At 44.3% G+C, this 24573-nt stretch overlaps 1 pseudogene; it reads right to left on the bottom strand.

The window, feature by feature from the left end:
- Positions 1–3571: 3571 nt before the first annotated feature.
- LOC116538145 lies at positions 3572–24573 on the bottom strand (annotated as a pseudogene).

Raw genomic sequence — 24573 nt, 5'->3', positions numbered from 1 at the left:
GCTTCATGTGTCCATCACAGGTGGGCAGGGGAGCTCTGCTCAGGGTAATCAGTCGGGCACCCAGGCTGATGGAACTGCCTCCTTCTTAGGTGGCTTCTCAATGCAGTGCTTCAGAGCTCACTATAGGAGGGGTGGAGTGTTGAGAACAGCATTGAACTGCTTCGGACTGGAAGTGACACCTGCCACTCCTGCTCACACCTCCTTGGCCAGAACCAGTCACATGGCCAGGCCAAACATCAAAGGCTGGTGGTAGTAAAGTCTTCCACACTTAAGTATCTAACACCCAGTACTGAAGGATGCAGTGCATAATTTTGGAAGTGTTGCAAACTGATCTAAGCCAATTTGACCACTCACCAATTACAAGTTTTTTTTGGTAAATATCAGAGGGGACATTGGGGAGGGGGAGGCTGTGTATTTCTCCCTCCACAGCTTCACTGCTGGGTAGTAGGGTATACGGAAAATAAGCCTCAGATTGAATTTTGTTACATGTATGACATTTGTTAGCAAATGAGCAGGGGGTGGGATATCACTTAATAATAAGCAGACAGAAATGGTTATGAGCGCCTATAAAATAAGTGAAGTCCTAGCTCTCTGTCATGAGAAGTATTTTTCTGGAAAGGTTCACTCCACAGTGGATGCTGCATATTCTCATGGAAAATTTAACTGACCTTATAGTACAACCAGGTGGCAGAGTTCAGGCTGGAAAGGCACCATACCAGACAGAGAGGACCTCAGTGACTGTAAAGTCTGTCTGTCCCACCTCAGTTCTTGAGCAACACTCATTTCACCAGAGAAAAATGATCCCCTAAATCATTTATTTTAGATAACCAACCAAATATTTGAAGACCCTGTGGACATGGATTCCTAATAAAAGTCCTTCGAATTTTAACTACTCCTTCTGAATGTAGATAAAATTAATTCATATATAATGGATAGACGACATGTGGTATATCCATACAATGGAATACTATACAGGAATGAAAAGGAATGAATCACAGATATAAGCAATCACATGGATGAACCTCAAAAATATCATGCTTCAGTGAAAGAGGCCAGACATAAGAAACTACTCCATTTAGATGGGATGTCCAGAAAAATCAAATCTATAGAGACAGAAAGAAAATTAGGGTTACCTGGGATGGGGGTGAGGGATTATAGTAAATATGCGTGAGTGATATTATTGGAGGGATGAAAATGTTCCCAAATTGATTTACTGTGATGATGTGCAACTTTGTAGATTTACTAAACTGTCATTGAATTGTGCACTTGAAATGAATGAATGATATGGAAAATGTGCCTCAATGCAGTTATTTATAAAATAAAAATTTAACACGTATATATGCATCACACTACTTGTAATGCATTTAAAAATAAGTTACAGATATTGTAGCACAAATAGTTTCTTTCCACAGGAGGTTTAAACATTTTTACCTACTTTTTGTATTTTTCTTCTGAGATAAGATCTCAGATTCCTAGACTCAAGCAACCCTCCCACCTTGGCCTTCCACAGTCCTGCGATTACAGGTGTGAGCCACTGCGTCCAGCCTTCTATCTGAGCTTTAAAATAATAAATTTATTCAATCCCAACACAAGAGAAGCTTGGGGATTTCCTCAAAAGGCCTCTAAACAAAGCAGCTATAAAACACAACTTGGAGCTGAAATTTTAAATGTGTTATCTTTTCCTATCTACACATATACAACAGGGAAGGGGGGTTAGGTAGCAAAAAAAAAAAAAAAAAAAAAAAAAAGAAAGAAAGAAAAGAAAAATGCCATGGAAGGCCTTGGATTTTGTTTCAAGTCAGTTCTTCAGCCCTGATTCCTTCAACTGCAAAATGGGGATAATATTGGCTCACTGCAGGGCATCAGCACCTGGGCTCACGGTAGAAGCTGATATTCCCCAGGCTCTCTGCAGGAAGGTGTTGGTTATGTGTCATGACGGAGTCCATTCCTCAGCAGACCCTCTGGGATGCATTGAGGGGATATAGTGGTGCTTCTCAAAGCGGAGATCATGCTGAAATGCAGATTCTGACTGAGGACATCCCGGGCATGCTGGTGCTGCTGGGCCGCGTCCCCACTTTGAGTTGCAAAGAGAAATAGCAACCTTCATCCAAGAGGACTTTAAACTTCCTGTCACTCTCAACCATGTCTGCTGCTCTTTGGAATTGCTTGGGAAGCATGGATGCCTGGCTTTGCCAATAGGCCTCCTGAATTACTATCTCCCAGGTGGGGACATGGAATCTGAGATTTCTCAAAGCTTCTTTGGGGCTGGGAGACACTGGTTAAGAGAACCCTGTAAAAGCCAAAGGAAGACCTTGGATTTATAGAGGTCTTTCAAGCGCCTCCTTGAGTCCCTTTTCTGCTACTGTGTGGCCTCAGGATGAGATTATTTTCCCCATCTGGGCCTCAGTTTCCCCATCTTGACAAGGTGGGGTAGAAGAGGTGTCCTCCACCTATCTCCTGTCCAGCATTTCTGTTCTGAGACTCTGTGAGCCCTGGCTTTCCTGGCCTGCTCCCCATTTCCAATTGGCCGTGGCATTTCTGTGACTCAGTGGGGCAGGCCCAGCAGCCAGGAGGCGGGGAGCTGAGGGCGGGGTGCCAGGTTTTCCGCCCCGCTGCCACTGGAGCCGGGCGCCCCGCTCAGGCTATTGTACTCATGGGAGGTCTTAGCTGGCGAGGCCGCCAGCCTGACTGCTCAGGCGCCAGGTCTGTTTCATTATTTCATCAAAGTTCATTATGCTGGGGAGGAGACCAGTAATAAAACATGATTACAAGTGTCTCCAGTGAGCACTTAAAGACATAATTCGGGGTGTACATTCTGCTGCATCCCTGCTTGTGGTCACATAACGCTAGGAGATTTGCACCTCTGATAGATATATGCCTGTCTTCGTGTTAATTGAAGAGGAAAAAAAAAAAAAACACCCAAAGAACTTGATTTAATTTGTCTCTGGACTGAGGTTGTTGTTTTATATGGAGGCATGATTTGCCATTTTCGAAAACACACAGTTAATTATGTGCATAAAAGCAGGTACAGTGACACAGGAGACACGGAGCGACTGAATCGCAGCCAAGCCTATCAGATATCAATGGCAGAGCACTTGGGGAGAAATAGCTTTTCTCTTTCTTTCTTTTCTCTGTCCCCTCCCCATCCCACCTCTCAACTTTGCAAAACAGCAGCTGGCTATGAATGCTGGGAAGGTAAGAGATGATACTTTACATGCCAAAGCTAATACAAAAGAGTCTTCTGCCCTGTCCCAGGTCATTCATCTGGAGGGATTGCCAGGGTGCTAGGGCAGTGTTGTCCTCTGATCCTCTGAGGATAAAGCCTTGATTGACACTGACTAGTGGGTTTGAGTCCACTGCTCAGTATGTAGATTGGAGACCTGTGGATTGTAATTTTTTTTTTTTTTTGGCTGAGCACAGGGGACTTCATTGGTGGTGTATGACAAGGTGGGACTCCCTAGGACCCTCCCTCTTCAGGGGGCTCTGCATGAAAACTGTGAGGAGGGGAGATACTTAGTGTGGTGGGACTGAGTGTGGCAGATACTTCCCAGCAGCGAGAGCCTCTCTGTAGCTCTTGTGCTCTTGCTGGGGCTGGTGGTCCGGGGGTCTTACTCCTTGGAGGCCATGTGGGCCATGAGGTCCACCACCCTGTTGCTGTAGCCAAATTCACTGTCATACCAGGAAATGAGCTTGACAAAGTGGTCATTGAGGGCAATGCCAGCCCCAGCATTGAAGGTGGGAGAGTGGGTGTCATGTCGCTGTTGAAGTTGGGGGCGACAACCTGGTGCTCAGTGTGGCCCTGGATGCCCTTGAGGGGGCCTCCGATGCCTGTTTCACCACCTTCTTGATGTCACTGCATTTGGGAGGTTTTTTCAGGTGGCAGGTCAGGTCCACAGCTGACACATTGGCAGTGGGGACACGGAATGCCATGCCAGTGAGCTTCCTGTTTAACTCAGGGATGATCTTGCCCACAACGTTGGCAGCACCAGTAGAGGCAGGGATGGTGTTCTGGAAAGCCCTGCGGCCATTATGCCTGTTTCCCAGAGGGGCCATCCACAGTCTTCTAGGTGGCAGTGATGGCATGGACTGTGGTCATGAGTCCTTCCACTATGCCAAAGTTGTCATGGATGACTTTGGCCAGGGGCATGAAGCAGTTGGTGGTGCAGGAGGCATTGCTGATGATCTTGAGGCTGTTGTCACACTTCTCATGGTTCACGTCCATCACGAATATGGGGGCATCAGCAGAAGGGGCAGACATGATGACCCTTTTGGCTCCTCCCTGCAAGTGAGCCCCAACCTTCTCCATGGTGGTGAAGACGCCAGTGGACTCCACCATGTACTCAGTGCCAGCATCGCCCTACTTAATTTTGGAGGGATCTCACTCCTGGAAGATGGTGATGATGAGCTGCTGATGGCAAGCTTCCCATTCTCAGCCTTGGCAGTGCCATGGAATTTGCCATGGGTGGAATCATACTGGAACATGTAGACCACGTGGCTGAGGTCAATAAAGGGGTCACTGATGGTGGCAATATCCACTTTATCAGAGCTAAAAGCAGCCCTGGTGACCAGGCGTCAGTGCGACCAAATTCATTGACTCCAGCCTTCACCTTCACCATGGTGTCTCGGGGATGTGGCTGGCAATGCACGAGATGCTATGGCTGTCTGTCAAACAGTAGGAGCAGAGAGTTCTTATGGATTATTCCTGTGGGTGTATATTGGGTAGAATTTTCCTGAGCTGTGGCTGTGTGAGTCCAGACAGGCTACCTCTCTCTCTGGGTCTCAGTTCTGCATCTAGGGCCATCCACAGGCTCCAGCCCTGGGCAGCATGGGGCATGGCCCAGGCGAGGGCTTGAAGCAGCGCGTCAGCTCTGGCCTCAGCCCTGACTCCCCCAGTACCCGGAGGTCAGGCCCTTCCCTTTGGTGGGCCATGTAAAATCCCCACAAGTACTACATTTCTCATCAAATGGAAAGGTTGGGCTAGACAGTGCCACCCAAATTTGCCTAATTTTAAAATTCATCTGAGAAACTTGTTAAAAACTGATTTCTCCAGCATTATACTGAGAATATCAGGTTAAAATCTCCCAGGAGAGGCCATGGAATTAGTACTCAGTAAATCTTCTGGGTGATCCATGGCACTCTTTAACAGTCTTTAAGATGTGAGACATTCATATCATAGATCTTTGACAGAGTATACATTTCCATCCCCCTTGCCCGCCCCCCAGCCTCTTGGTTTCCATCCCCAATCACAAAATTAGTGGTTCCATGTGTGTATTCTTCCAGTGAAATCCGTGATCTACAGGCCAGTATGTATATATGTATATATTTTTTAACCCTCTCCTCTTTTTTACTATGCATACTGTTCTGGGTTTTGCCTTTTCTTCCGTTCAATACATCTTGGAGATCTTTTCATATCAGTTAATAAAGACAGTGATGGGCTAGAGTCAAGAGATGTATCTCTTCTCAAGTCCAAGTTCAGTGACCTCATGTTGGTTGCTTTAAGTTGACCATGGTGGAAGTATTTAAACCATAAGCAAATGCTGCAGTCAGAGAGAACCTCACCCCGGCCTCCCCAGCTAGAGAGCTGTATGTTCAACATTTACCAGCACACCATTAGATAAAGTGCTCTCTTTTATTTTACATTTTATTGTCTTCTATTTCAGTTCATTTCATGGTTGTGGCAAGAATACTTAACAAGAGATTTGCCCTCTTTACAAGGTTTTAATGGCTGTGTAATAACCTATTGTATAGATGAACGATAGTTTACTTAATCAATCCCCTGTTGATAGACATTCAGGTTGTTTCTGATCTTCTTCCAATGCAAACAATATTCAAAGAAGCAATTTTGTGCCTACATCACTTCACATGTGTACATGATTAAGAAACACCTCTAGAAGTGGCCCGACTGGGTCAAAAGTCTGTGCCTTCGTTGTTTTGAGTGATATTACCACATTGCCTCGGAGAGGCCGGAACTGTGCCCATTCCACCAGCAGCAGATGAGACGCACCGCTGCCTTCACACCCTCCATGTTATCAGCTTTCAGCTATCTCCACCAAGCTAATGTGCATTTCCTCATGACAATGAGGCTGAGCAATATTTCACATATCTAAGAGCAATTTGTAACTCCTTTTGTGTGTGACTCGGTGATCCTTTTGATTAGGAAAGTTTGGAAACGTCAGACTAATCTAATCTTATTTTTTCACCCCTTACAAGGGTTTACACCCTGAGGCCTTGAGATGTGTAAGGAGTTAACCAAGACCTCCTTCTCCCGTGAGTGATGGCAGAGAAAGGATGAAAACTGGGAACTGTGGCTCCTTACAATTAAATGGTGTGCTAGGTAAATGAGTCAACAATGATTGACAAATTCTAAGTGAAGTAACTCAAGAATGGAAAACCAAACGTTCCATGTTCTCACTCCTAAGTGGGAGCTAAGCTATGAGGCTGCAAAAGCATAAGAATAACTCAGTGGATTTTGGGGACCAATGGGGAAAGGGTAGAAAGGGGGCAAGGGACAAAGACCACAAAAAGGGTGCAGTGTATACTTCCCGGGCGACAGGTATACCAAAATGTCACAATTCACCACTAAAGAACTTACTCATGTAACCAATACGACCTGTTCCCTGATAACTCTTGGAAATAAAAAATAGAATAAAATAAAAAGGGGGAAAAAATAAGACCACAAGGAATTGTCATAACCAGCAAAAGAACACAGGTGAGGATTTGAAAAGCTGATACAGTCACTTGCCCAAGATCTCTTTTCCCTTCAGAAAACATAACATTCAAGGAGATATCACTTTGTCATAGTGGCAACTTTAGTCTCAGTTGCATAAACCTAAAACTGGTATAGGATGATGTGGATTAGAAGCCTGGCTCAGCTGTGAACCCTGGGCTTATCCCTTAACTCTCATGAGCTTCAACTTCCTTATTAGCAATGAGGCATAACAGTCCTTTCTTTGTAGAGGTCTCACAGAAATTAGATAAGATAATGTGTCTGAAAGCACAGTGTGAACTGAAGAGCAGTGTGGATGTCTAAGAGCTTATAACAGTAGTGATGTGCTCCACTTCATTGCCCTGCCTTAGTTCCAGCCACTATTTTTTTTTTTTTTTTTTTGACTGTCTTGCTCTGTCGCCCAGGCTGGAATGCGGTGGTGTGATCTTGGCTCACTGCAACCTGTGCCTCCCAGCTTCAAGAGATTCTCCTGTCTCAGCCTCCTGAGTAACTGGAATTATAGGTGCCCACCACCATGCCCAGCTAATTTTTGTTCTTTTAGTAGAGATGAGATTTTACCATGCTGATCAGGCTGGTCTCAAACTCCCGACCTCAGGTGATCTGCCCGCCTTGCCCTCCCAAAATGCAGTGATTATAGGCTTGAGCCACCGTGCCAAGCCACACCATTATTCCTATCTGGATTTTTGCAATAGCCTCTTCCTGTTTTTTTTTCCTACTTCCACTTTTGTCCCTTTCCAATTCAATTTCTCCATTTCACCCAAAAGGGCCTAATCACATCACCTTCTTCAGAAGCCTCTGTGGCCTTCTGGAAAGGCTGTTCTATCTGGACCTGCCTCCCTTGCCTGCCTGGCTTTTACTGACCCTCAGCTTCCCTCTTGCTGCGTGGGAGGCCTGTCCTCAGTTGCTTTAAACCTTGTACACGTGCTTCTGTTTGCCTCCAACACTTCCCCTCCCTCCCTGCGGACAAGGACTGCGTCCTGTGACTGCAGTATCCTCCACAGCCTAGCACTGGGCCTGGCAGGTGGTAAACACAAAGAATCATTCATTCAGGGAATGAACCTAATCCTTAAGGAGCATTCACTCGATGGCAGGCCCAGGGCTCTGGGCATTCAGATGCATTGTCTCACGTATAGATACGTCTACTATTATACCCATTTTTATCATAACTTTACAGTAAGTAAATACATAATTAAATACTTTTTTGGCCCTAAAGGGAACAAGGCCTTTTGCATTTCATTTTATAGAATTCTACATGTCCATAATACTTTCCTTGTTGCTGAAGAAAATTTTATGATTTTTAAAAATGGTTTGTTATTTTTTTATGACCATAAGCATGAATACACTCGCTGTCCTTCATTTTCCCCTTGGGGAGAAGAGATGGGCTAATGTATATAACGTATCAGATCTAACGTATCTCTGTCCATCCAGTACCATAATCCTACCAACAATCTACCAGGAACCCATAAAAACTTCACATCAGGGAAAGCCTCAAAACCCTGTTGATTGATTCAGAGAGAATTTCACTGCTTCTCTCCCCAGCCAGGTGACTTACAAGACTCGTTGTACCTGGATGACTTCCAGGTCTATCATATAAGTGTTTTAGTAGGACAATGAGATCATTTTCAAAAGGTTCTTTCTATTCTTTCCATGATCATCCCAAAGCACCCCATGCAGACACAAGCCCATCTAACATGCCTTGGGGGAGGAAAAGTTGATATCTGTGAACTTAAAACAACGTTAGACTTGCACATGAATCCCAGCACCACCATTTACTGCCTGTGTGAACTTGAGAAGTGATTTTATCTCTCTGTGCCTCACTTCCCTCACTTATAAAACAGAATAAATTTTGACCCTTGGGGGTGCTGTGAAAGTTGGGTGGATCAAAGGTGCCAAGTATCTAACATCATGCCAGAGGCAGATATCAGGTATCAGGCACCAAGTACCAGCAGCAGGGACACGAGCTCAGGTGCTTTCAGGTACCTTATGACTTCTGGCAAGGATGGGGAGAAGATTTTGCCCAAGGGCCAACTCCAATGGGGTGTCAAGTCTACTGGAAGCATTCTGTCAAGTTTTCTGGGACCACATTTGGTCTCACAAGGAAGAAGGGCTGTGATCTCTATGTCAAGGTGGATGGGGGGATGAGCATCTTGGCTCTCTTGAGAGTGTTTGCTGAGTCCATCCCAGCCCTGACTTTCCCAAATGTCACCCTTTGGAGACCTTTAAATACCTTTAGAGAAAGCATTTCTCCCCCTATTTGAATTACCTTCAGAGTATGGGAGGAAAGAGAGCCACCTCTTAGGAAAAAGAATGTTCCTTAATCAAGATCGGAGAAGTAAAGCAGGGAGAGTTATGGGTGAGAGAGACTGGATACCAGGAGAGCTCAAGGGCATCACCATTGGGACCAGCATGGATGCAGACTGAGAACCCAGAAGAACGCATCTGCTGGTGGAGGCACGTGCCTGGTGGAGGTGGCTCTGCATGAGTCTCACGGGCACTGCCTCCATGGTCACTGTGTCCCACCTGGTGCAGAGGTGGACCCAGGAGGGCCTGTTGTTTGGTGGGCCCTCCTGGAGACGAGGAGATAAGGAACACTTTGAAGGAGGGTGAAGACATTGAGGAAAACTAAACCTCCATCACAATTTTCTTCCCATCTTGAGCTGGGCAAATACTTGGGAGCTTTTTCTGCTACTATTTTCCTGTGAGATTGGAAACTACAAATTCAGAGGGATGGAAGTGAAAGGTTTCTGATTCATTTACAGTTGGGTCAGCAAAATGGGCATTGGCTGGGAGAAGGCCGCCCAGGAAGTTATATAAGCTTCCTCACAGAACCACGAATCCTTGTTCCGGCCAAGCTTAACAAAATCAGCAGGGGACTGCGCTTTGATTCTAAAAAGCTAGAGCAGAAATGGGGCTTGGGGGATTCCCTTTCCTCCCCATCATCTTTTCTGGTCTTAATTACACAAACCCCACCCCTACCTCCCTCCACTCCGGAAACAGAAATTCTAATTCACAGTAACTGAAGGAGGACCACAATCTATATTCCAATGTGCCTTATCTCAGTAATTTCAGAAGAGAAGTTAAAAAAAAAAAAGAGAGAGATTCAGAACAACTATTTGTCCAGTAAACAGCATCTACCACCCCCTTCGTTTCCTGCAAAGAAAGCTCTGTTGCAGCTAATCCATGCTGGCTCCACACAGAACACATCATTTTTATCGGCCTCATAAATCGCCTTTCCAGATTTCACAAAAATATACATTGCCCCACTGTAATTATTCCAGACCCCACTTCTCCCTTTTCATTTTGATCCCAGGTAAACCCAGTCATTACTCATATCAGTGTGGCTTCCCAAAACGTCAAGATTAAAACGGACCAGGGAGACTTACGCAAGACTGAGTCAGCCGAGCAATTTGAACCAATAAATATCAAAGTCCTGTCTAAGCAGAGAACAATTCATTTGATACCACATCTGTCAACAGGCCTGCGGAGGATTTTCCTTCCTGGGGCCCCGCCCTGGTGGCCCTGCTTGCCTTCTTCCTGGTGCTGTAGAGAAGCTGCGTTTGGTCTCGCTGGAGGATGGTGCCCCGCGCCCAGGACTTGGTGCCCAGACCAGGGGCATTTAGAGGTTCAGCTGCTTGTCCTCCAGCTGCTATCGAAATGCCCTGCTCCAATGCCTCAGCTGGGCAAGCGTACTCTGCAATTAGCAATTCTTTTTTATTGGTTGATGCAGGCTTCTGGCCAAGAGGAGTTGGGATTGAATCAATATTCCCTTTATTATGTCATCGCGGGCAAATGAATTATGAAAACAAAAGCTCAATATGAAGCTGCCAATGCTAATTACTGGGTAGGATGCAGAGGCACAATAAACAAAGGGTACTCTGTGCGGGCGGGAGGAGTGAGAGCTGCCTCCTAGCCGGTTCTGGGGGCTGCAAAGCCCATCTTTCCCTGTCCCCTCAAGCCCTAGGCTCCCGGAAGGAAGTCGGAAAGGATCTAGCTTGGTCCCCACAAGCCTAGCAATCTTGGATGCTGGTGTTTCAACCAACACAACCCAATTTAAAGAAGCATTTATTGAGCACGTACTGGATACCAGGCATTGTGTTTTTCACAAACTGCCACCATCATTTATTTATTGCCATCTCTAGAGTCTGATGGTAAAGAGGGTATAGCTTTAGAAACAGACACACCTAGGGAAGCTTGGCCTCTCTGAGTCTCAGTTTTCTCATCTGTAAAATGAAAATAATAATATGCATGTCACAGAGCCCCAGGAGAACTGAGAAAATATGTGCCAAATGGTTGGCACAAAGTAGTCAATAAATGTTAGTGATTCTCCTTGTCCTCCTCTTCCTCTTCCGTCTCATCCTCCTCTTTTTCCTTACCCAACCTCTTCTCCTCTTTCTTCTTCACCTTATTATCATCATCATCGCTCAGTGAGTTTCCCTAGTACTCAGTGCAGGGCTCACTTACACATTGTTAATTGATTTTATGAATGAGTGAATGAGAGGGAAGAAGGAAGGAGAACAGGCTTGGCAATGTGGAGGTGATAAAAGATATTCACATCAGAGTCTTGGACCCCAGAGCTGACAGTTTAATGAGGAGACAGACATATGTCAAGTTAACTGTCACAGAATGTGAGGAAACGACACGCCATGTTGTAATGGTGAACACCACCTCTGTCCACCTCCCTGCTCTGTCTTGGAGAGTCAAGTTGGAAGAATCAAACGTGCCCTTTGTGAGAACGTCCTTGCTTTCTCCTTGAGTGGAGAAATGAAGTGGCATCTCAAGCCCAGTTGTGCTCTTCCAGTCAAGTCATGGGTGGTGGGAGGTGGGCTGGTCAGGGGTGCATGTGGCAGGGGAGGGTGGAGTGGGGTGGGAATAGACAGCCTCCAGCCCCCAAAGCTCATGCTCTTTCTGTGTCTCCCCAGGAGCCTCTTTAGGGTTCAGTCCCATGCTTGGCACTGCCCTGGGTCCAGCAACGAGTGCCCAATCAGTCTTTGCTAAATGAAGAAGAGTAGTGGTAATAACATTTTTATACCGTGAGTAACAGCTTTCAAATAATCTCCCTTTCACAGGGTCACAGGAAGCGTCTGCTGTGGGGGTTGTTATATGACCATCTCACTTTTAAAGGAAAAACTGAGGCTCTGTGAGGGGAAGTGAAGAGACGGTTTTCACATAACTACTCAGGGCCACTCACTAGAGCTAGTCTTTCCCACCACACCAGGCCTTCTGAAATAAAGAGGGAAGCCAGCCCTCTACCTCCTGCTTAGGGGACGACTCCAGACATGTGCTGGATCCCCAGTCCCTGGCTTTTTTAGGAAGGTGAATGCTCCCCAGCTGAGTTTTGTGGGACTCCTATCCTCATAGGCAGATGAATCAGTCTTAGTTATTAGTTAAATGGAGGCAAAGGGCTTTGACTTCCCTTTCACATTCTGGCATTGTGTGGCTCCGAGCCATGGGAGTAGGTAATCTCTCTGAATCCCAGGTTGGAAACATTCCCATGACAAAGGGCTTCTGAAGGTGATGGAATCAGACTGTGGGAGAATCACACTTTCAAAAATAGATAAACTGGACTTCATCAGAATTAAAGCCCTTTGTGCACCATGGAAAGAGAAGTGGAGAAGCCTCATTTTCTATTTTTCTACTGAAGAAATACATGGGTGTGTAATCGGTGTAGTTGGTATTCAAATGGGCCCCACACTTGGAGTTGAATGCTCATGGTCATTGTGCCACAACTTTTAGTAGCTTTGTCTTTGATTTTGTGTTTTGTAAGTGAAGTCTGATGGGACAAGGAAGACTTGGAGACTTGCAGCCTCAGCTCCCACCTGATTCCACCTCCTTTTTCCTCCTTGCCTACCTGGGATGAGTCCTCAGCGTCCACTTCTCTGTCTCTACCGAGTGACCACTGCCATCCTCTGACTCTGGCAGGAGCCTGGATACAGAAGCAGGGAGGGTTGGGGTTGTGGAGACATGGTCCCGGCATCTGTAGGGTCTTTACTCACATCATGAGTATCCCCATGCCCAAGGGAATGTGGCATTAAATAACAAACTAAAAACACCGTGACAAGTCAAGAGAGAGATGGTGGAAGAAAGAAAATAAGCTTTTTCCCTGATATTTGAATAAGGGCCCTGCATTTTTATTTTCAACTTGGTCCTGCAAATTATGGAACTAGCTGTGGTAAGACAACAGCAAGACTGGACACAAACGGAGACTGTGGTTGTTCTAAATCAGCATCATTATATAGCCCAAGAACGTCTGCTGGAGGGACATCTAGGTCTAAGATAGCATAGCCCAGTGGCTGCCAGCACAGACTATGGAATCAGCCTCTGCCTCTACCTGCTGTGTGACCTTAGACAAGTTGTTTTGCCTCTCTGATAATTTGTTTTCTTTTTCTTTTCTGAGACAGAATCTCACTCCGTCTCCCAGGCTGGAGTGCAATGGCGCCATCTTGCTTCATTGCAACCTCTGCCTCCCAGGTTCAAGTGATTCTCCTGCGTTAGCGTCCCAAGGAGCTGGGATTACAGGTGCATGCCACTATGTCCAGATAATTTTTGTATTTTTTTTTTTTTAGTAGAGACGGGGTTTCACCGGGTTGGCCAGGCTGGTCTCAGGCTCCAGACTTTAGGTGATCCACCCCTCTCAACTTCCCAAAGTGCTGGGATTACAAGCATGAGCCACTGTGTCTGTCCTGTTTTCTTATCTGTAAAGTAATAATGGGGTTGTCAGGAGGACATAATGAGAGTATGCAAGTAAGAGCTCTTGGCAATGTGCCTTACACAGAGCCAGTGCTAAATAGGTGCTAATTGTCATTGTTTCATCATTGTCATTGTCATGGATGTTATTGTCATGAGTTCTGCTTCTGCCAGCTGTGTGACCTCAGATACATTATCACCACTTGCAAACACATGACATCACACATATTATGCTCCAGAGTCTCTAAAAGTAACAGTATCCTCACAAATTTGGTCAATTGGTGTTCAACAAGAGTACCAAGACCACACAATGGGGGAAAAGACAGTCTCTTCAAAAAATGATGCTTTAAAAATTGGATATCCACATGCAAAAGAATAAAGTTGTGTACCTCATACCATATACAACATTTACTTCAAAATGGATCAAAGGCCCCAACATAAGAGCTAAAGCTCTTAAGAAAGAAGTTAGGAGAATACCTTCATGATATTGGATTTGGCAATGATTTCTTAGATATGACGAAAATCACAGGCAACAAAAGAAAAAAAATACATAAACTGAACTTCATCAGAATTAAAGCCCTGTGTGCATCAGAAGACACTAGCAAGAGAGGGAAAAGACAATTCACAGAAAGGGAGAAAATACTTACAAATTATATTTGTAATTGATAATTGATATAGGAGTTATAGGAATTCTCTACATATTTTGGATATTATCAAATTATTAAGTAATATCAGAGTAACAAATAATCTAATAATATCAAAAATAAGTAGAGAACTCCTATAACTCCACAGCATAAAAACAAACAATCCAATTCAAAAGCGTGCAAAGGACTCAAATAGACATTTCTCAAAAGAAGATATTCAGATGAGCAATAAGCATATTGTATTAGTCCATTTTCAAGCTGCTGATAAAGGCATACCCAAGACTAGGAAGAAAAAATAGGTTTAATAAACTCACAGTTCCAAGTGGCTTGGGAGGTCTCACAATCATGGCAGAAGGTGAAAGATACTACTTCTTTTTTTTTTTAATATATATTTTATTGCATTTTAGGTTTGGGGGTACATATGAAGAACATGCAAGGTTGTTGCATAGGTACATACATGGCAATGTGGTTTGCTGCCTTCCTCCCCATCACCTATATCTGTCATTTCTCCCCATCTTATCCCTCCCCAACTCCCCGCCTCCCTGCTGTCCCTCCCTAGTTCCCCCCAACAGACCTGAGTGTGTGATGCTCTCCTCCTTATGCCCATGTGTTCTCATTGTTCAACACCTGCCTATGCGTGAGAACATATGGTGTTTGATTTTCTGTTCTTGTGTCAGTTTGCTGAGAATGATGGTTTCCAGGTTCAATCATGTCCCTACAAAGGACATGAACTCATCGTTTTTGACGGCTGCATAGTATTCCATGGTGTATATGTGCCACATTTTCCCTGTCCAGTCTATCATTGATGGGCATTTGTGTTGGTTCCAGGTCTTTGCTGTTGTAAACTATGCTGCAATGAACATTCGTGTGCACGTGTCCTTATAACAGAATGATTTATAGTCCTTTGGGTATATACCCAGTAATGGGATTGCTGGGTCAAATGGAATTCCTCTTTCTAGGTCCTTGAGGAATCGCCACACTGTCTTCCACAATGGTTGAACTAATTTACACTCCCATCAACAGTGTAAAAGTGTTCCTTTTTCTCCACATCCTCTCCAGCATCTGTTGTCTCCAGATTTTTTAATGATCGCCATTCTAAGTGGCGTGATATGGTATGTCAATGTGGTTTTGATTTGCATTTCTCTAATGACCAGCAATGATGAGCATTTTTTCATGTTTGTTGGCCTCATGTATGTCTTCTTTTGTAAAGTGTCTGTTCATATCCTTTGCCTACTTTTGAATGGGCTTGTTTGTTTTTTTTCTTGTAAATCTGTTTTAGTTCTTTGTAGATTCTGGATATTAGCCCTTTGTCAGATGGGTAGATTGCAAGATTTTTTTATCATTCTGTTGGTTGCCGATTCACTCTAATGACTGTTTCTTTTGCTGTACAGAAGCTCTGGAGTTTGATTAGGTCCCATTTGTCTATTTTGGCTTTTGTTGCCAAAGCTTTTGGTGTTTTAGTCATGAAGTCCTTGCCTATGCTTATGTCCTAAATGGTTTTGCCTAGGTTTTCTTCTAGGGATTTTATGGTGTTAGATCTTATGTTTAAGTCTTTAATCCATCTGGAGTTAATTTTAGTTACCTGGCAGTGGCAAGAGAGAATGAGAGAGACACGAAAGTGGAGTGGCTGGGATACAGTTGACCCCTTTCAGCCACAACTGGAGTGGTAAGTCCCTAGGTTGCATGCAGCATGGGACCCTGGACCTGGCCCACAAAGTCATTGTTTTCCTTTTTGGCCTCAGGGCCTGTGATGGAAGCTCTCTGACGTGCCCTGGAGACATTTTCCCCATCATCTTAAGGATTAACATTTGGCTCCTTGTTACTTATGCAAATTTCTGCAGCCAGCTTGAATTTCTCCTCCGAAAATAGGATTTTCTTTTCTACTACATTGTCAGGCTGCAAATTTTTCTGATCTTTGTGCTTTGCTTCCTTTATGAAACTGAATGCCTTTAAGAACTCAAGTCACCTCTTGAATACTTTGCTGCTTAGAAATTTCTTTTGCCAGATACCCTAAATCATCTCTCTCAAGATCAAAGTAAAACAAATCTCTAGGGCAGAGGCAAAATGCCACCAGTCTCTTTGCTAAAACATAACAAGAGTCACCTTTGCTCCAGTTCCCAACAAATTCCTCATTTCCATCTGAGATGACCTCAGTCTGGACTTTATTGTCCATATCACTACCAGAATTTTGGGCAAAGCCATTCAACAAGTCTCTAGGAAGTTCCAAACTTTCCCACCTTCTCTTGTCTTCTTCTGAGCCCTCCAAACTCTTCTAACCCCTGCCTGTTACCCAGTTTCAAAGTCACTTCCACATTTTCAGGTATCTTTTCATCAACACCCCACTTCTGATACCAATTTACTATATTAGCCAGTTTTCATGCTGCTGATAAAGACACACCTGAGACTGTGAAGAAAAATAGGTTTAATGGACTCACAGTTCTACATGACTGTGGAGGTCTCACAATCATGACAGAAGGTGAAAGGCAACTCTTACATGGTGGTGGAAAAAGAGAATGAGAGAGAAGTTAAAGTGGAATCCCCTTACAAAACCACAGATTTCATGAGACTTATTTGCTACCATGAGAACGGTATGAGGGAAACTGCTCCCATGAGTCAACTGTCTTCCCACTGGGTCCCTCCTACAACATGTGGAAATTATGGGAGTAGAATTCAAGATGAGATTTGGGTGTGGCACAGAGCCAAACCATATCACACATGAAAAGATGCTTAGCGTCACTCATTAGGAAACTGCAAATCAAAACTACGAGATACCACTTCATACCTATGACTATAATAAATTACAAAACAGAAAACCCAAATGGAAAACACCAAGTGTTGATGAAGATGTGAAAAAATTGCGACCCTTATGCATTGCTGGTGGGCATGTAAAACAGTGTAGCCACTGTGGAAAACAGTGTGACAATTTCTCAAAAAATTAAACACATGACCAGTAATTTCACTCCTAGATATATATTCAAAAGAATTACTAGCAGGGACTTGAACATATAGTTGTACACCAATGTTCATAGCAGTAGTATTCACAATAACTAAGAGGTGACAACAACTCAAATGTTCATTAAGGGATAAATGGATAAACAAACTGTGCTATATCCATACAATGGAATGTTATACAGCTGTAAAAAGGAATGAAATTCAAATATACACTATAACATGGATGTACCTTCGAAACAATTTGCTAAGTGCAATAAGCCGGGCACAAAGGGACGAACTGTATATGAAGTGCCTAGAACAGCCAATTTATAAAGAAGAAAGTAAATTAGTGATTTTCAGGAGCTGGGGGACGTGTGAATAGGGAGTTATTATTTAATGGATGCAGAATTTGGGATTCTCTTTGGGATGATGAAAAGTTCTGTAAATTTCTGTAAATGGATAGTGGAGATGGTGGCACAACATCGTGAATGTATTCAATGCCACTAAATTGTATACTTACAAATGGGTAAAATGGTAAATTTCATGTTATATTTATTTTACCACAATTAAAAAAAATCATTGCTTTTTTATTTCCCTGAGGCTTAGATGTCTCACCCATAAAATAATAGTAAGGACATATGCCTGGCCTATTATGGGGCTCAATGAGATAATGTAGGAGGAACATCCCTGGACATTAGAAAGTGGGGGTACATGTTGAAAAGCTACCTATCAGATGCTATGCTCACTACTTGGGGGATGGGATCATTAGAAGCCCAAACCTCAGCAAGGCACAATATACCCAGTAACAGACCTGCACAAGTAACGCCTGAATCAAAAATCAATTAAAAACAAAACAAAGCAAAACAAGTTGGGGACTGGTGTCCTGTTCCTGGTCCTGCTATGCCATTGCAGCCAAACTTGAGGCCTTGTCTTCGACAAGTGAGAGCGGGCGGTTTGATTAAGCGCTGAGAATCACACAAGCATATATTTTTTGAGCTTAGACTTACTATTTCCTAGAACAACATTTTAGAAATTGTTTACCCTGAAACACTTGTCCCAGTACTTACTCTTCAATCAAAAGATGAAATACAGCTGGGAAATTATTAGCATTTAGGACTCAGAGAAACCCTGCAATTTAAAAAGCATGTCTAATGTAGTTAAACCCAAGATTTTCAAAACTGCTTTGAGGATGGGTCTTTTTCCATGTAACATCTACAGCCTATGTTTAGGGAAATTCTTGTCTAGGGGCATTCAAAGGTGAAACACTACGTAGGCCTATTAGTAAAGAAACATGGCCCAGACATGAAGACAGACACACCCACAATTCCATGATTTTCTTTTTCTTTTTTTGTCCTTCATTCACTACGTTAACCTAAGTTCGACTAAGTTTCCCTTATAAGCAACTCATTTATTCTCTTTATTTATTTGCTCATGCATTCAGCAGAGCTTTGCTATGCACCTACTGTGTGCAGATGTCAGGAGACAGAGATGAGTCCCCAAGTATCAGCCCTTGGGCACTCACAGCCCAAGAGGGAACTTAGAGAACAGGACAGCAATTGCGCCCCAGGGACTAGGTTGGAAGCTGGGGCACTAGAAATGGGGGGGCACAGAGGAGGGCACATCTGAATAATCACCAGAGATTCCTCTACCCCACCATAATTTGAAGAAGCAAGAAAGTGCATGGAGAGATTGAGCCATGCTTTGTCTCCCCAGGTACCCAAAGCTAAGTCTCTGAATAGATTTAAAGGGATTTGGAGACACTTGCAACTGGTGATCTTCAGGTCAGTTTGTTTAATTTACATTCAATCTTTAAGATATAAGCTACCAGTAAAACAATGGAAAGTTTCCAATTAAAATCTGGGTTTCCATCTTTTCTTTTTGAGAGGGGGAACAATGGAATGAGCTGACATCTCTGGGCCCACATTTCAAATGTTGCAATCATTTGAAGCTTGCTGGTCCCCCTCAATTCTGCCATTTCTATCTGCGTGCTTATTTATTTAGGCTTATTCATCACAGTTTCTGTGTGAACCTTGTAAATATTTGTTTTTATCCCTATTGAAGATATTGTACCACCCAAACTGTTTCCCAAACATTAGAAGTATATAAAAATTTGTATGTCTATGTTGTTGGATCTTTTCCTTCAATTACAGAAAGTAATATATGAGAATATAAAATGTCACTCCAATCCCCACTGCTGAGACTTCATGCCCCTTGTTACAAATTTTCTGCATACAGAGCATTTCTGCTGATTTCTTTTTCCCCTCTGCCTGGAGTACAGCCAATTATTTTGAAATCAGTTACTGTTACCAATTTTTTTAAAGACTGGTAACATTTCCCAGAAGTTTACTGTGTGGGACACACATCTCTTGCTTTCCAAACAATCAGCTTTAACAGGGACCAATAGTTTTCAAAATAACTTGTTGCTTCAGTGAAATTGCCCCTTAGTTTTCTCTCCAGTGTTTGTAGAACTTCTATCTGTGGATAACACAGAGTTATCTTTCTAGTGACTGGCAAGATCAGAAGGGGAGGGAGGGAGAGCAGAAAAGGGAGGAAGTGACCAGCTTGTTGGTCACCTACTATGTCCCGGGCCCATTCTGGCCTTTTCTGAGCCTCAATTTTTCTCGACTAAACCCCGGGGATAGAAAGAAGGAATTCTATCATGGCTCCTTCATCTCTGAGACAGCATCTTGTTCAACTGGCATTGTGTGTTTGGGAAAAATGAGGCTCAGAGAGGTTGTGGGACTTGCCCAATATTACACAGCAGTGGAATAGGAACTGAGAAGTTTTTCTCTTTGTCCCTCTGGCCAGCACTCCTTCCCTTACACAGGTGTTTTTCAGGCATCAGTTATTCAAGCACCATTTTCATAACTTCTCCTGTATTATTGTATCATTCATAAAATTATGTACTTAAAAATTTTTTAAAATCAATTTACTACTTTTCCATAAAACTTTATATCATTACCGTAAATGGAAAAACATAATCATCTTATGTGAACGGAAGGCAATTGTACAAATTAATACATTAAAAACAGAAGGATATTAAATTTTAGCTTGATACCGTTGTCTGCCAGACTTCTCTTTAAAAATATGTCTATCCGTTGCTGAGGAAGGTGTTAAGACAGGCTAGCACCTAACTGAATCATTTTCCTTGATCTAATCAGAAGAATCGGAAGGAAAATGAAAGAGAAATCATTTTCTGTTGGGTAAGTTTGACGTTCTTTAAAGTCACATGAATGCACCACAGTGCCCGTAAAACCATCTTTTCCACATCAGTGTGAGCCCACTGCTTCCATCTACCCCTGAGACCAGCCCTGTGGACAGCATCAGGCTCTACCCTGTAGTGCATGACAGAGTGGTCAGCCCTTTGTTGAGGGGACATATTATGGTTACAAAAGCAACCAGCTCTGCAGTCATTTCCCAAAGCAACTAACTCTAGGGCTGTTATTAGTTGATTTCTCTAAAGGCCTAAAGTTGCCTCTGAATCAGGTTGACTAATTTGTCCAGCATTGTTAAGGCTAAGACCAGAAAGAAAATTAAAAACCAAAACCAAAACCAAAAAACAACCAGAACAAACAGCAGCTGAAATCACCTCCTCATGATCCAGTTTCTTTATGTGGAGCAAAAGCAGAGCTATTTCCCTGGAGTTGGAAGGTGGAGTCGCGGAAGCCCCACCTTGTCTAAAGACACCTGCAGGCCAGATGATCCGGATCCTTGTCCTTCTCAGATCATTCTTTCCTCCTTCGCTGTGAACTTTCTGTCCTACCCAGTAATTAGTACTGGCAGCCTCCTATTGCCTCTTTTGTTTTCATAATTCATTTACTTTTGATGATATCATAAAGAGTGCATAAATTGCATCCCCCTCCCCTTAAAGTCCTGGCCCCATGCCCAAATCCACTAATACAAAGACACTAATTGCTACGAGCTCTTGTGCCAGGCGCTTTGAAAACATCTTTGGCTAATGGATGGAATTAACCTTGTTTAACGTACAAATCAGCAGCCTAATTTGCCTTGAATCCCGACTCTGTGGCTCCATGACTATAGCTGGGAGGAAACGTCTTCTCACTCTCCTGGGCCACACCGGGAAAGAAAATCATTGGTTGCCAGGATGAGACAAGCCTTCCTCCAAGGCCCCCTCCTCTCCTTCTGTGACAGAATCATCATCTGCTTATAGCCTATGGGTCTCTTCTCACCACCTCTCAACCGAGAACCGCTTATGGATGATAGTGCCCTAACTTGGCACAGTCATGGTGCATGGAAGTAGTAGGGCCTCCTTGCTGAATGCATTGAGTGTTCACTTCTACATGGAGCATCTCCTGTGTGCCAGGTTGAGTTCCGGGCTCTGTGGACCCAGTAGTCAGAAGGCAAACCTCTTGCTCTCCTGCAGCGTACTTTATAGGGTGGTTGTGCAGCAAACTAGCAAGCAAATGCATACATCCACCGCATGGGTAAGATGTTAGAGAGTGGTGAGTGGCCCCAAGAAAATAAAGCAGGCGATGGAGTAGTGAATGAGGTAGAGGGAGAGAGCTAGAGAGGCTGGGGAAGCCTCACCGAGATGGTGACGTTTGAGCTGAGATCTTGTCATGGGGGAGCCTCCTTGGTGCAATGGCAGTCCTCAGGTACACTGCCAGGCAGGCTCTCCCAGAGGCCACCAAACAGAAAGACTCATGGACCAAACAACGATGCTCAGCCACACCGTTTATTAAATTCTTCTAAAATATACGGTGAGAAACAAGGGGCAGAAAGGAGGTTGATGAATACACTCAGGACAGGATGCCACAGGGCAGAAGCCCACAGGGTCTGTGTCCTGGGCTATGCAACGCTTCTACGTCCTGTCTCTCTCTCTCTCCTTCTTTCTGTCTTGTCAGCCTACTCTGCTGATGGTGAGGTTCTAAAGACCAGAACTGAGGGTGAGCTAGGGGACTCAGCAGGTGGGAGGTGCCTGGAGCCAGCACCCTTGTTCTTTCTGAGAGGTGGCAGGCCAGGCCACCTGGCCTGAGCTGTGGCTTGCCGGTGGAAGTTATGATCTTTTATCTCAGGGTTTTGGACACGGGATACACTTGGCCAGAAAGGGTGTCCCTAATGGCGGGCAATTTAAGACCGTGTGGACATGGAGTCCCGTGGATATTTACGATTGGGTGCTCTTGGGTCCCTTTAACCTTTTCTTCCCCTGGTCACACACAGATGCTCCACTCACTTCAGCTGTGTCTAACGCAGGTCACGAGCTTCTTGCTTACTTGTTACTCTTATTTAGTTTCACCCCACCACATTATTTCTTTTTTCCCTCTTATTCTCAGTAAATCAAAACTGAATGTTCTTATTAGTGCAAGAAATACACATAACAGACCTGAACGTTGAGCTGCAGCCAGCCATGGGAAGATCTGGAGAGAGTGTTCCAGAGGACAGAGAGGCATTCTCTGTTGACTCAGTCTCACTGCTTCCTGTTCCACAAGCTGATCAAGTTTCAGACTCCCAGCAACTCTGACCCCTTCTGAATGGTATGGCCTTCGTTAAGAACAAGGCCTTGGGGTCCGATATACCTAGGTTAGAATCCTGGTTCTATTGTTTACCAGCTGGGAGACGTGCAGCAAGTGACTTCCCTCTCTGAGCTTCCAACTTTGAGATTTGGAAATATGCATGCAAAGTGCTTTGCAGATAGTAGAATGGCAGAGACTCACTTATGTATTTGTTAATGCAATAGATACTTATTGAGTGCTTATCACAGCACGTGCTGTGCTCCATGCTGGGGACCAGGCCAGAAAAAGCTAAGCATGGTCTCTGGTTTTACTTGAGCTTAAATCTAGTAGGGGAGGGAGACATTAAACAGTCAGCTGTAGAAATTATAAATTGTGGTAATGCTGCAATAAGAACACAACCTTCTGACCCAGATGGGTCAGAACTCCCTGACCAGAGAGGAGCAGGAAGAAGCCAGGTGAAAGTGGGAGGGGTGCTTTCTGCAAGGGAGGATGGCGACTGCAAATGTCTGGAGCTGGAAAAGGCAGGAAGGGGTGAGCTCCAAAAGAGCCCATGTGTTTACAGGCATTGAGCAAGACGGGGGCACAGCAGGAGGCGAGGCTGAGAGGCGGGCAGGATGCTTGTTTGTGACTGCACCACCACATTAAGAAGGTTACCTTTTGCAATTAATACAATGGACACCACCAGAAGCGTCTAAACAGGGGAGCCACTTCATCCAGTTCCTGTTTTTAAAATTCCATTCCATGGATGCAATGGTAGCCTTCAAGTATGATGCCTGACGGGCTCTCTGAGAGGCTACCAAATAGAAAAGCTGATGGACCAAATGAAGATACTCAAACCATGCAGTGTCTGGAATGCATCTATAGCATACAGCTAGATGGCAGGGGAAGGAGACAGGGCTGGCTAATGCACTTAGGATACAGTGCTGCGGATGCAAGGGCCACATTGCCCTATTCCTACGTCACGCAGTGTTCCTACGCTCTGTATCTCTCGCTGCTACGTCAGTTCCCATCAACTTTCCCTGCTGATGAGCCTCTTTTTGCACGTAGCCAGCAGGCCCGTCAGTCAATTATAAGCAACAGGGATCCATTCTCTTCCTGTTCCTGGGGTTACATTTACTTCCTCATTCCCACCTGTTGCCTCGACGACTTTTGTGAAAAGGACAGAAGTGGAAGGGTCATTCCTCACGTTGTACAACTGTCTTTGTCAGCTTTCCATCATATGGCTTCTGGGGGAAAAAATAAATCTCCAATATGGAGCCTGGTGTGGTGGTTCATGCCTGTAATCTCAGCTACTTGGAAGGCTGAGGTGGGACAATTGTGTGAGCCCAGGGGTTGGAGGCTGCAGTGAGCTATGATTGCATTTTTGCGCTCCAGCCTGGGCAACAGAGCAAGAGCCCGCCTATAAGGAAAAAGCAAATCTCAGATGTGTGTCCTATCGATTGAAAGTCAGGGTGGCCTTATGTTTGTTTTTCCATGTAAAAAGGACAAAGTGAATGAAATGTTGAGGTCCTAAATTGTCATTGGTTGAATATATTTGCAGTTTTTTTAAAAATATATATTTTATTGCATTTTAGGTTTTGGGGTACATGTGAAGAAGATGCAAGATTGTTGCATAGGTACATACATGGCAATGTGGTTTGCTGCCTTCCTCCCCATCACCTATATCTGGCATTTCTCCCCATGTTATCCCTCCTCAACTCCCCACCCCCCACTGTTCCTCCCCTAGTTTCTCCCCCACAGACCCAGCAGCCATAAAAAACGATGAGTTCATGTCCTTTGTAGGGACATGGATGAACCTGGAAACCATCATTCTCAGCAAACTGACACAAGAACAGAAAATCAAACACCACATGTTCTCACTCACAGGCCGGTGTTGAACAATGAGAACACATAGACTTGAAGTTTTAAGCAATATCAGGAATGAGACACATCATCTGGCCTTGAGAGTCAGAGCTACGTTCGGATCACTGAGAGGGCAGGGAGGTAACCTCCCCGAGCCCTCTGCCCTACCTGAGACATGCTTTTTCTTGTTAGAAGGCTCTTCCTTGGCAGGCTCCCTCAGCTTGCTGCTGCCTCTGCAGGTGCCACCATCCCGGTGGACATTGCCATTCAT

This window comes from Sapajus apella, unplaced genomic scaffold (genome assembly GCF_009761245.1).
Source record: "Sapajus apella isolate SASKATOON/1434 unplaced genomic scaffold, GSC_monkey_1.0 scaffold117, whole genome shotgun sequence".
Lineage (NCBI taxonomy): Eukaryota > Metazoa > Chordata > Mammalia > Primates > Cebidae > Sapajus > Sapajus apella.
This window is presented reverse-complemented; position numbering and strand designations above follow the sequence as displayed.